The sequence below is a fragment of the Lynx canadensis genome, chromosome B4 (genome assembly GCF_007474595.2).
Source record: "Lynx canadensis isolate LIC74 chromosome B4, mLynCan4.pri.v2, whole genome shotgun sequence".
In the NCBI taxonomy this organism is placed as follows: Eukaryota; Metazoa; Chordata; class Mammalia; order Carnivora; family Felidae; genus Lynx; species Lynx canadensis.
The window spans coordinates 49,117,885-49,131,689 of record NC_044309.1 but is presented as its reverse complement, the minus strand read 5'-3'; the positions used below and the strand labels follow the sequence as shown (position 1 = coordinate 49,131,689).

The following is a 13,805-nucleotide window of genomic DNA, read 5'->3' as shown; positions in this document are numbered from 1 at the left end:
AATTACAACATTGATAGAACAGAAGTTTCAAAAAGGGAAAGAAAGAAACAAGGTGTTCAAAAGTCTGGGAGACATCTCTATTGCTTCGGTTTTGAAATGCTCTTTCCTACCTCGATCCTACCCTCCATCTTAGTTAACTGTAACTTCTATTTTGAACCCAGCCTACATGTTAGCTTTGGTGAAAACACTGCCAAGCTCCTCAGATAGAGCTAACATTCTGGATACAGCTGTACTATACAACTTGTATTTAGTTCAGCCAGGAGTCATGGTAAAATGGTCTCCTATGCTCACTGTACTGTGAGTCATGATCTTATCTTTGAGTATCTAACACCAAACACAGGGTGGTGCACATGTATTTCACTTTTATCCACCAACACTCTGTATAACAGAGGTGACCTTAGAGTAAATTGAGCACACACCCATTTACCTTCTGCAAATAACCTCACTTTTATATCCCTCCAGCATCTTCTACCTTCTATAAATAACTTCATTTTTATATCCCTCCAGCAACTTCTTCTTAGAAGAGGCTTAAAAAAAACACAGTGGGAAAGGTTATTCATTAGGAAATATGTCCCAATTATCCGTGATTTTGCTTCCTGCAGTATCAGTTACCTGTGGTCAACTGCAGTCCAAAAACCGAAGATCCTCCTCCTGAGGTATCAGAAGGTCAATAGTAGCCTAATGCTAGCTCACAATGTCTGCATCATTCACCTCATTTCCTCTCATCAGATAGGTATTTTATCATCTCACATCATCACTAGGGTGACTACAGTACAATAAAATATTCTGAGAGAGACCACATTCACATGACTTGTATTATAGCATATTGTCATAATTGTTCTATTTTACTATTACTTATTGCCGTTAATCTCTTACTGTACCTAATTTATAAATTAAAAATTCTCATAGGTGTATATGTATAGGAAAAAATATGGTATATATGTAGGGTCAAACACTGTCCACAGTTTCAGGCATCGACTAGGGGTGGTCTTGGAACATATTCTCCATGGATAAGAGGGGACTACGGTACACAATTCTCTACAATGTGATGGGGAAAACCGCTGATTGCATACTGCACTACATAACAACACAAATAATAATAATAATAAAGTATTTGCATCTACCACAGAGATAAGACCACGTTTCTACAAAAAAAAAATTCTCTCATTTCCAATTGATTCCTCTTATCAATATTAATGTTGTAGAAATTCGAAGTGCGAGTTTGAGTGATTAATAATGATATACTTATTTAAATATCACTGAATAAAGAGCAAAGTCTGGGTGCTTTTTTTTTTCAATTAAACTATTTTGTTAGCCGAAATCATTTAACAAAACAGATTTTTAACATTTCACTCCATCTGCTCCTCAAAGACACTGTGTGTTTTCCTGCTTGTCTACTGAGCCAACATCACAGAGAAAATGGGAGTCTAAGGTCAAGCAAATGAAATCTGCCTCTTCTTCCCTACACAGAGATGGGTTCTAGGTAAATAAGACCAGACAGACACATCAGACTCATCCTAATCATAAGACCTATAAGAACCCCTCTATACCCAAAGACAGGGGAGATTCTTAAAACAACAAAAACAAAAACTAGTAACGGTGATTAGGTTTGTGGTAAAGATCGTTTCAGGCAGGTAGTAAAACCAATGAGGCAAAGAGTTGTGTGAAATACAAGGCTCACCACCAAGCCACTGTTGTCAGTGGCCAAAAGAGGGAAGCCTATGCTGGTGGGGCAAGGCTTTGAGGAGCCGTCCTTTATCAGTCATGTGACACTTCTGGAAGCCCCTCCCCACCGCTTCTCTACCACTACCACCAATGGAAGCACTGCTACTGGAGAGAGGTCCAGGACGCTCCACCGCCTGGCTGCCTCTGTCCTCATATGACCCTCTTCTCCCTTTCTGCTCCTCCAACCCTGTGGTACAGCGTTTCTAAACTATCAGGAGTTCACTGGCAAGCCTGTCACGTTCTGTCTCTGGACCTGTGCACGCTGTCTGCTCCTTCTGCCCTTCATTATCTTGCCAATACAGTGAACTCCTACCCAACCTTTAGGACTCAGTTCGCATGCTACCTTCTCTGTGAACCTTCTCCGAACCATACCAGTTGAGCTACTCCCTTGTTTCTTTGCACTTAAGGCTACTCTCTAGTCTACCGTTAGCGAAGACCCCTTCATTCTGAATACACTGATTTGCCGAAATGTTCACATTCCCCACAGATTTTTAAAACTCCAAGCCAAGTGCCTGACACATGGGCGGCATTCAATAAATAAGCCGAATGGTTCCCCGACACCAGCCATGATCGAATTCTGAGCAACACCTTTCCCAGTTGCTTTAAAACAAAATGAGCGTTTACTTTTCCCCCCACCACCTTATTGAGGTATAACTGACAAATAAAAATTGTGTATGTTTAAGATACACATCTTGATGTTTTGATATACATATGCACTGCGAAATAATCACCACAATCAAGCTAATTAACCTATCTATCACTTCACACCATTTTCTCTTTTTCCCTTTTTTGTGTGTGCTGAGAACAATTAAGATCTGCTCTCTGGGCAGATTTCAAGCACACGATAAAGTATTGTTAACAATGGTCACATTACCGTACACTAGATCTCTGGAACTTATTCACCTTGTATAATGGAACTTTGCACCCCAGCTGTTTCCAGTAAAGGAACTTGTGGATCTCCACAAGAGAATTTGGGATTGAGGCATACATGGAATACCTGAGGACATCCACCTTAAAAACTAATTTTTAGTAATATTCCCCACCAAAGGTTAGAACCCACAAGGCCTGCTCTCATACTTCACAGACATCACTCGCCAGAGGTCCCTGCAAACCACCTACTGGAGAATGTAATAGGATGACTTCTCTTGCAGTATCAGCCTCCACTGTTAAAAATATCATTAGTGGTCATAAAATTATCTGGCCCCATATTTAATCCAGCCACAGAATTTGCCTCTGTGACCTCCCATGGTAATGAATTATATAAGTGACTATCTCATTTTATTAGCACTTAATTTGCTACTCTTTAATTTCATCAAATAACCCTTGTTCTCATATTATGGGGTCTGGGGAAAAGAAAGGACTGATTGGCCTTTGTTATGTCCTTCATAATTTTTAATATTTTATTCGAGTACCCTTTAGCGTCTCCTTTCCAGGAGAAGTGATTCTAATGCACACAATCTCATCAGTACCATAGAATCTTCTCTTACGGGGCCAGGAGGGGTTTCAAGTGCACGTGCCTTTGGGGAGAATCGACATGAAGCCATAATTGGAAGGCGGTAATACTCTTTTCTTAAAACTCTCCCATGAAAAAATATCCTACTGTGTCTCTTAGTATGCCATTTGGGTGGCTTTCAGGCCCTTCTGTCAGCTATAAATTTATTCTCAGAGACTCTTCTCACAATTTTTTATTATTGTTATCGTTCCTGTGTTAAGTCTCAATGGAGACAAATCATTTTCCTTACAACTCTACCATGTAGTCTGTCACTTCCATGGGTGCTTCCCTGGAGGTTCTCGCACTTCTTCAGAGTATTTCAAATGGTAACTCTGTGAAAGGAGGTTTATATGTGTTTTGATTTGACCTTTGTTCCTAATAGAGAAAAATACATTGTGATAGCTCATTAGAGATTTTTTTCCCCCAAATTTGGGAAAAGGAAGAAAGACTAAATTTCCCATGCTTTCTTTTCATTCTTTTCTGTTTATTTCCAGTTCTAATTTGCAACTTCCCAGGAATCAGCCAGACCTTTCCATATGCACAAGTGCCTAGCACAAAAATAGTTGCTCAATAAGGCTCTTGCATCACAGTAAATTTATTAAATTTTTAAAAATGTTTATTTATTTTGAGAGAGAGAGAGAGAGAGAGAGAGAGAAGGAGAAGCAGAGAGAGAGAGAGATAGATAATCCCAAGCAGGCTCCACGCTGTCAACACAGAGCCCAACAGGGTTCAGTCTCACATACTGTGAGATCATGATGTGAGCCATAATCAGGAGTCGGTTGCTTAACCAATTAAACCATCCAGGCGCTCCACAGTAAATTTATTGTTTACCACAGACCCTGTAACTGGTGAAATATCAACTTGACCATGTCTAGTCTTTTTTTTTTTTTTAATGTTTATTTTTGAGAGACAGAGACAGAGCATGAGCAGGGGAGGGGCAGAGAGAGGGAGACACAGAATACAAAGCAGGCTCCAGGCTCTGAGCTTTCAGCACAGAGCCCAACACAGGGCTCAAACTCACAGATCATGAGGTCATGACTTGAGCCGAAGTCGGACGCCCAACTGACTGAACTACCCAGCAGCCCCAACCATGTAGGGTCTTTTAAACTCAGCCTTGGAAAAGGGCAGCTTGGCTAGAAAAAAAAAAGAGCTTTGGATGTTAGTGCATGCCTGATCCATCCAAGCTCATTAGATACTCAACTTATATTAATGAGCAGACTCAGCCTTGCCCACTTCCTAAGCCAAAAATATACAAGAAAGACTGGAAGCCCCATCCTTACTAGCAGGTAGGAATAAGAATTAGCTTTCTTCACAAAGTCTACTACCATCCAATAAGCCCCTGGTAAGCTCTCTGGGGCATCCACGCCCCCACTGGACATGCGCCAACTTTTCCAACATCCTACTGTGTAAACCCAATTCTCAGAACCCAGATAGATGGTCTAAAAACTAAGACACCCGGGCTCAGTTGGTTTAATGTCCAACTCTTGATCTCAGCTCAGGTCTTAATCTCAGGGTCATGAGTTTAAGCGCCACACTGGGCTCCATGCTAGGGGTGAAGCTTATTTAAAAAAAAAAAAAAATAGAAACCAAGACACCAGCAACTTAGAACATACATTACTACTAGTCACAGAGCCTTACTACTATGACATCTCCCCAGAGCCACTCTGACCCTAATCTTCAACTCCTATCCCACATACATTCTCCATTAAGACCACTCTTTAGGTTATTAATCCAAGTCCAGGTGAATATTAAGTTTACTACACCCTCTAAAATATTTCAGGTTAGGGGCACATAGGCAGCTCAGTCGATTAAGCATCTGACTTCAGCTCAGGTCAAGATCTCACGGTTCATGGGTTCGAGCCCCACATCAGGCTCTGTGCTGACAGCTCAGAGCCTGGAGCCTGCTTCTGATTCTATGTCTCCCTCTCTCTCTGCCCCTCCCCTTCTTATGCTTTGTCTTTCTCTCTCACTCTCTCTAAAAATATATATAAATATATTATTTTAATTTTTAAATAAATAAAATACTTCAACTTAGATTTCTGGCATCAATCTGACATGATCTGCTAACTTGTTCCTTCTTTACCAATCTAGAATATTCTCTGCTTACCCTCCTGTTCCCTCTGGCTTTCATTTCTAGTATGTATTGTATCCATAGCCATGTGGGTTATAACATTCTTTCAGAACACATCACAGTGGAAGAAAGTCTGGGCTCACATTATAAGATACATGTGCTCTTGTACTGGCTTCACATAGCAGCATCCCATTGTGATTTTAAGGTCTCCCCATCTTCTCTTATCCTTCATCCCTCCTTAAGACATGAGCCCTTTCCCAGCTATTGCTGCTCTTTACTAAGTAATTTCTCCCAATTATTCTTCTTCTCGATTCATCAGCTATTGCCTGTAGGTTAATCTAGACACCAAAAGGAGAACCTAGTCACTTGCTCTGGCATCAAAAGTACTGTTTGTTGCGGTCTCCAGGCTCCCTGTTTCAGATCCACTTGTTCCAAGGATGCCCATAACCACTCAGTGACCAGCCTCAAAGGTTCAACAGCTAGGGGTGGCTGCAATTATGTAGCCAGAGAGCCGGAAGCCCTTAGAGGAGTGAAGCACCCAAATGCAAGTCCTACTACCTCTCCATTTAGCCTGTCTGGCCTGTAGGCATTGTGCTACACGGGGTGAGAAATGCAGTGGCATGAAACAGGTTGCTGCTATCCTGAAAGAGCTTAGGGAATAAAGTCACAGACTGGCAAGATCTGAATAATATAAAAAATATGGGGACATATGTTGGCTTTTAACCAACATTTCCAAAGAATCAGTTAGGAATCTTTCAGTTTTTAAAAACGACAAAAACTGACTTTGGTGACTGGAACAAAAAGGGAAGGATGGTAAAAACTCAGATAACTGAGAAGAGATTGGAGGAACAAGCTCAGAAAAGAGACAGGAACCAAAGACAACAATACAGAGCCAAAAACAGAACAACGCCAGCATTTAACAGCAATAGCCTGGCCAAGATGTCACAGCAGCTGCTGCGGACAATGACACCACCACTTAACCTAACTCACTCGGAGCCTCAAGTTCCATATAAAAGCATCCAAAGCCTGAACTATGCATGACTGTGGGCGGCAGGGAAGAGGAGAGATCCATTCCTTCCTCTTTGTGCCTCCCTGATGGAATTGCCCAACACTAAGAGGACAGGAGTTAGTTGCTGGAAACTCAAAAAATTTATAAATTTCTATGACAATGGTCAGTAAGTTTGGGACATGCTACATGGGTTAGTTTCTCTTAGAGATACATAAAGCAGTTAGCACATTAGCCTCTACAACAAAGTCCCACAGGAAAGAAAGACTCTTGGATTTTCTTTAATTCAGCATTTCTCAAACATTTGACCACAAAAGGCATTTTCCCTGTAACATACACCTACCACGATGGCTGGGCAATAAGTCAAGTTCAGAGGAAGGGAAGGTCAGAGTCAGTTCATCCAGCTGGCTAAAAAAAAAACTCTTAGTAAATAAGTGGACATGAGAGATTGACCCTAAAGCAGAGGTTTTCAGTCTGGAGACATTTTTGGTTGTCACAGCTGGTGGTAGGAAAGTGACATTTGCATCTAGTAGGCAGAGGCCAGGGATGCTGCTAAGCATCCTACAACGTACAGGACAGTCTCTCTCAGTAGTGTAAGTGCCTGACACTAAGCTTTTGATTGCTTAGGCATCCATTTCAGGACATCTGTCCTGAATAAACACATCAGCAGCTGTATGACACTGCTGCTAACAAACCAAGCAACAAGGAGCTAGACAGCGCCCCCACATGAAGGTCCCTCTCTCAGAGAGCCCTGGGTAACCTAGACAACCACCTGAGTCACCTTGCTTCCCCTTCTCATGCTCCAATTCCTGGTCTTTTGCTTTAAATTAACCAATAGAGAGAGAGCCCACAAAACCCTAGACACCCACCCTGAGACCCTAAATAAAGACACAGGTCATCGCTTGTGCACGCACACTTGCTCTCTCTCTACCTGAAACTACACACTGCGGCCCTCAGGTGTGCCGTGTACTCTCCAGGACCTGTGAGTAATAAGTCTTGATCCTCAAAGTTCCCTGATGATTTTTGCTGAAGTGTGCCCTGCAGCTGTGACAAGAACAGGAAGAGGTGGCCCACCCACAAATAGGAGCCCCGGTAGGGGAACTGTCTATGGAATTTGCCACAAATGATGTACCCAGGTGGGCACTGCGGGCATTCCTAACCAAGACCACTACCAGTAACAGGCTCAGGACCAACAGCACGGTCCAATAACAGAGAGTAACTGGCCCCAAACGTCAATAGTGCCAACGCTGAGAAAGCCTACCCGAAGGATGGGCAGGATTCAAGAAGAAAAAAGTGGAACCTCTGAAGGTTTAAGGGAAATAGAGTGTCAGGAGTAAAAGCAAGTTGGCTCTACGTGATTCACTGTGGCTTATTTGTAAAGCTTCTTAAGTGCAAGGCTAAGGAGTCTAGAGCTGTGCTATCCAATCAGTAGCCAATGGCCACATGTGGCCATCCGAGCATCTGAAATGTGGAACAGTCCAATTTGAGATATGCTTTAAGTATAAAATACTCAGCAGATTTCAAAGATTTAGCACCAAAACGAATGCAAAATATCTCTGTAATTATGTCTTGGTATTGATTATACACTGACAATATAATATTTGGGTTGAATAAATATTTGGTTAAATAAAAAGTTATTAAAAAAATTTTCACCTGTTTTTTACCTTTTATAATGTGGATTCTAGAAGACCTTAAATTACTTTGTGTTGCCCGTTGTTTTTTTTTTTTTTTAAGTTTATTTACTTTGACAGAGAGTGTGTGGAAAAGAGGAGCAGAGAGAGAAGAGAGATAGAATCCCAAGCAGGCTCTGTGCTGTCTGCACAGAGCCCAATGCAGGGCTCGATCTCACAAGCAGCAAGATCACAACCTGAGCCAAAATCAAGAGTCATACACTTAACCAACTGAGCCACCCAAGCACCCCGCACATTGTATTTCTATTAGACAGCACTGGTCTAGACTTTCTCCTGTAAGTGATCAGAGCCTCTGAAGATTTCCAAACTGGGCTGTAACAGAATCAAAGAAGTATTTTTTAAAAATAATCAGCATACAGAATATGTCCCATAGAAACGCTTACACAAATACACAAATACAAATATGAAAAGGTATTTATGATACTATTATTACAAGGGGTACCAAGATCCATGACTGGTTCAATCAAATATAGCAGATCCATAAAACAGAATATGATCCAGCCATTAAAAAGGATGAGGTAGATCAGTAAGTACTGTCATGGAAAACCGATCATGGTGCATTACTCCGTGAAAATAAGCGACCCGCACAGCAGTGATTTTCTAAAATAAAAATGTTTACAAAAACAATACAAGTATAAAACATATCTCTGTTGGTACATGTGCAAAAAAAAGTAGAATACATACCAAATTGATAGGAGGGTTTCTTCTCTTCAGAGCTAGAATTATATAAAATTTCTACTTTCTCATGTTGCAGTTCCATAAAACTGAAAATCTTTACCAAGTGCAAGCTTTATCTTACTGAGCAGTAAAAACAAGCTACATTAAACTCTTTTGAATTACGAGGCACACAAGCAGGAGTGTGCAGGACAGGTGGAGAGAGACTACAGTAGGTAAACCAGTAAGGTATCTGGTACTGTAGTCCAGACATCAGCATCGTAGGACGCCTCCCTGGGGCATTTCACACTCCAAACCTGTCGTGACCTACCTTGCCACTGAGCTCTTCCACAAACCCAGCCTGACACAGCTGTATGATGCCAGGTGGAAGGGATAACATCAGAATGCCACCATTACTGCTCCCGTAGAAAAGATCACCAAAGCATTAGCACCACAGGCCACCAGACAGAACCTGATTATTATATAAATCCTATATGATACTAATATCACACCTGGGTGAGACAGGCCCACACCGGCCCACCCATAGCAATGCCCTTCTGCATAGTTAAGGAGTCTATGGGGCCAAAGGTCCAGACTTTCCCTGATACCACATTCTCTTTCCAGTCCATGTGCAGGTACACAGGACCCCAGAATTCCTGGACCAAATGGCATTAGGCCTGCTCACTGAGTGTTATATAGGGGTCTCCGTGCCAAAGTCGATAGCTTAAACTTAAGATCAGGGACTTTGCTCCTAGAAAGTTTGGTCGATACAAATCCGTCAATGGATTACATTTATTCTTTCATTCAACTAATAAAAAGGGAGTACACACGATGGTGCCAGCACTGCTTGAGGCTCTGTGGATTCAGCAGTGAATGAAAAAACAAAATCCATACTCTCACAAAGCTTCTTCTAATGAGATAAGACATATAAACGTATAAATATATGTTGAACACGTTATGGAACGTATGTTACATAGGATAAGAGAAAGGAGAATGCAGGGATGGGCATGCTCAGGGAGAATTTCTGGTATGAAAACAACGGAGCAGAGCCCCATATTAAATAAGGAGGTGACCAAAGAGACCATCAACCAGGGGAAACAGTGCTGTAGGCAGAGAGCGGAGCAAATGCAAAAGCCCTAAAGCAAGAGCGAACATGTCATGTTTGAGGCAAAGCAGGGACACAGGTGTAACTGGGGGATGGTAAACAAGGAGGACTGGGAGTGGCAGAGATAGTGGTCAAAGAGGCAGGCATGGACCAGGTCATAGAGTAAAATGTTCTCCACACTGAGAGCCATGACCCATGGACATGTCATGAAATCAACTTTGTCAGCTACAACCAGTATTTTTTAAAAAGAAGAAACAAAATGGAAAACATCAGGACACCTTATATACAATACAGATAAGGGTCATGTACAGACATTTTGTTTCAATTATACATATGTAGGCATGTACTACATGGCTGTAATATAAAGTACATGGCCTGTTGTGAAGCATGGCCCGTAAGGTTTGAAAGCCCCTTAAGAAGGACTTTTTCAGCACAGAAAAGACTTTAGATGTGAGACAGGAAGTCTTCAGAGAACTCTGTGTGGAGGAATGAAATGATCTGATTTAGATTTACATTTTAGGAGGTCCCTCTGGCTGCTGTGGGGAAGCCAATAGGAGGCTCATGCAACAGCAGGTGGTAGCTTGAACCAGAACAATGGTAGTTGGGAGGAGAGAGTGGTCATAACCTCATCAGTCCACTGACTGTACCATTTCAGTCTTCACACTTTGCCTTCGGACAAATAAGAGCTGCCTATTCTCTGGTGCCATCTGGAGAGTAAACAGTCCAAGAAGAGTTGGTATTCTACAAGCAGCTGGAAGGTTCACAGAGCACAAAAATCAAGGAAGAATTCCTTCTGCGCAGTACCCACAAATATCCTCAGCTAAGTCTCTGTGTGGAAAGTTCACAGACTGGAACAAACCATCAGAGCTGATCCCTTTGCATCCACGCTCTGACCACTGGAGTAAAATCAAATACTCAGCACAATCAGGTCCATCTGCTGAGCTTCTGGTCCTCACTAGAGTCAACCTGTCATCCTAATTGGCCCAGGACACACTCAGTTGACACTCCCTGTCCCATCCGGTTTAGCATTGCTTCCATATTTCATTATTTTAATAAATAAAATATGGGCACGTGGGTGACTCAGTTGGTTGAGTTTCCAACGTTCCAGTTGGTTGAGTTTCCAACGTTTGATTTTGGCTGAGGTCATGTTTCCAGGGTCGTGGGATGGAGGCCCACAACAGGTTCCGCACTGAGCATAGGGCCGCCTTGGGATTCTTTCTCTCTTTCTCTCTCTCTCTCTCTCTCTCTCTCTCTCTCTCTCTCCCCCTCTCCCCTGCTCACATACACTCTTTCTCTCAAATAAAAACATAAAATAAAATTTTTAATGAACAAAATAAACCAGGCTGGGTTTCAGAGACCCCAGCTTCTACCGTATTCTCCAGTAATCATGTAAGAGGAAAGTGTAGTGAACAGAGATCTCACTCTAATATGTACTTCACTCTGTAAAGAGACCACAATTCGACTCTTCCCCCATCTTCCAGACATAACAAAACTAACACTCCCGGAATGCAGGACATTCACTGAAAACTGAGGGTACTTGGGACATCTGTGGCTACCAACAGCTAACTCCTTCCAGTCTTGGGAGGTGGTAGGAGAAATACACAACACTCTTGTGTCTCTGCAGTCATTTGAATCTAACCGGCCAGTTGTGCCCTGGCCTGGGCCCAAACCCACAAGAGACGCAGACACACCACACCACCAGTCAGTAGGGCATGAGAAGTGTGAGAAACTGTACGTTAGGCAAATAAGGAACGTGTATGGGGAATATCTAGATTCCTAGAGGAGAACGAACTGAAAGCAATGTTTTTGTCATTTTTTACATTCTGTAAATCTAAAACTATTTAGGGTTAGTCCTTTTTAGTTTGAAAAAATCTATTAGCAACAATGAGCTCAAAAAAAGTATGCTTAATGAAATATTAAATTCTGAACTTCCATTTCTCCGAAAAGCCGATGATCTGTAATTTGCACAAAATGCTTTTCAACGTTTACAGTGTGCCAACATAGCTCTACAGAGATGTCACTCACTCTAAGACCCAAATCTGCTAAAAAGCATCTTTATACATACTTCAAAAATTAGCAGTTATGTTAAGAAGCCTGTGCTTAAAGATGGCTTTTTAACACGGCCTCAGAAGATGCAGTTCCATAAAGTTCTGAAGCATGACTTTCCTTTTAGATAAAATGAGTATGGATGGTCCCCAAGTTACAATGGTTCAATTTACAATTTTTCAATTTTACAGTGATGCAAAAGCAATATGCATTCAGTAGAAACCATACTTCGAATTTTGAATTTTGACCTTTTCCCAGGATAGCGGTATGTGGTAGGATCCTCTCTCATCATGTTGGGCAGCAACAGCCACAGCTCCCAGTCCGCCACGAGATCAGGAGGGTAAACCACCCATACGCTGACAAACCCCCTGCACCCATAACAACCATTCTGTTTCTCGCTGTCAGTACAGGATTTAATACATTCTATGACTACTTGAGGGGCACCAAGGGCCCTGAGGGGCACCTGGGTGGCTCAGTGGGTTGAGCGTCTGACTCTTGATCTCAGCTCAGGTCACGATCCCAGTGTCGTGGGATCGAGCTCTACATATGGCCCCATGCCCAGCATGGAGCTTAAGATTCATTCATTCATTCTTTCTCTCTCTCTCTCTCTCTCCCCCCCCCCCACCCCGCACTTCCCCTGCTCACTCTCTCTCTCTGTCTCAATAAAATAAAATAAAATAAAATAAAATAAAATAAAATAGGCTTTGTGTCAGATGATCCTGCCCACTTGCTAATGTAAGTGTTCTGAGCATGTTTAAGGTAAACTAGGCTAAGCTATGATGTTTGTTGGATTCGGTGTATTAAACGGATTTTCCACTTACAATATGTCCAACGTACGATGCGTTCGTCAGGGCGTGACCCCACCATATGCTGAGGCAGATCTGTACTCTAAATACTGCTCATTTTTAATCCAAATTTCCTAGCGTGTGTATAAGAAGTAGAGCAGTGGCTACTAAGTTGTTGGCTCTAGAAGCCTAACTTCACAAATAACTAGAAAATACCAGTTTTATATCAGAGTCACGGGTGCTTCAAAGAGAAAATGTGTTAAATTAATTCAAATATTGGCTCATTTTAAAAATCAAATTTATCAAATCCAAGAAAAAAAATTTAGAAGTCTGTTTTGTTGAAGGTAAAACATCTGACATCATGGTGACCCCCACTGTAAATTCAGTTAAAGAGGATGGTGTTGAACACATCATTATTTGATTTTGCAACGATAACATGGGTACAAATTTTGTTGGAATATACTATTATGATAAAAACAATTTTCTCATTAAATTAAGAAATCTATGGAGCAGAAAGATACCTGGATATGGATGTGACAGACACATAATTTACAGTTTCATCCAAATAAACTTCCACATTGTAACAAAGTACAAGCTGTAGCTGTCAAATTTTAAATATTTCATATACACACAGAATAAGTGAACTACCTGATCTTTCTGAGAAAGCTGATGTTTAATTAAAAATAAATACTTCTTCCCGGCAGTATGCACATTCTCTTTACTGATCATCATCAGATGAATATTAGAAATATTCATCTTACTCTTGGAAGAGCAAGGACTATTTTGTCAGTCAATCGAAGCTGATGTACAACTAGCCCTAAACTATTCTATAAACAAGACCTTTGCATGGTTTTTGGCTTTACTGTTTTTCAAAATCAGTTGAAAATCTTTATAAAAAAAAAAAAAACCTGTTAAATAAATAAAACACCAAAAGCCTCCAGCTTTTGAAACTTAGTGAACCACTAGCATGGGTGACAATTGTAAATATTGCACCCAGGAAGACACTAAGATTTATCACTACAAAAGTAAAGACAAAATTTCAACAAATTAAATGAGGGCATTTCAAGTAGTAAATAAGGTGCTTAGTTTTAAAATTCTAAAGCTGCACTTTGGAATACCACAACTTAATCTGTTTTGAGTATCTACTGCTGTAAAGCAAATCACAACAAAATGCCATGGCTAAAATCAGCAACTCTTTTATTATTTCTCCTGATTCTGTGGGTCAAGTGG

At 41.3% G+C, this 13,805-nt stretch overlaps 1 protein-coding gene across 4 annotated transcripts in view; it reads right to left on the bottom strand.

Annotated features, from left to right (window-relative positions):
* Positions 1–13,805, bottom strand: part of DERA (deoxyribose-phosphate aldolase) — a 120,174-nt gene that overhangs the window by 69,798 nt on the left and 36,571 nt on the right. The gene's annotated exons all lie outside the window — the stretch shown is intronic.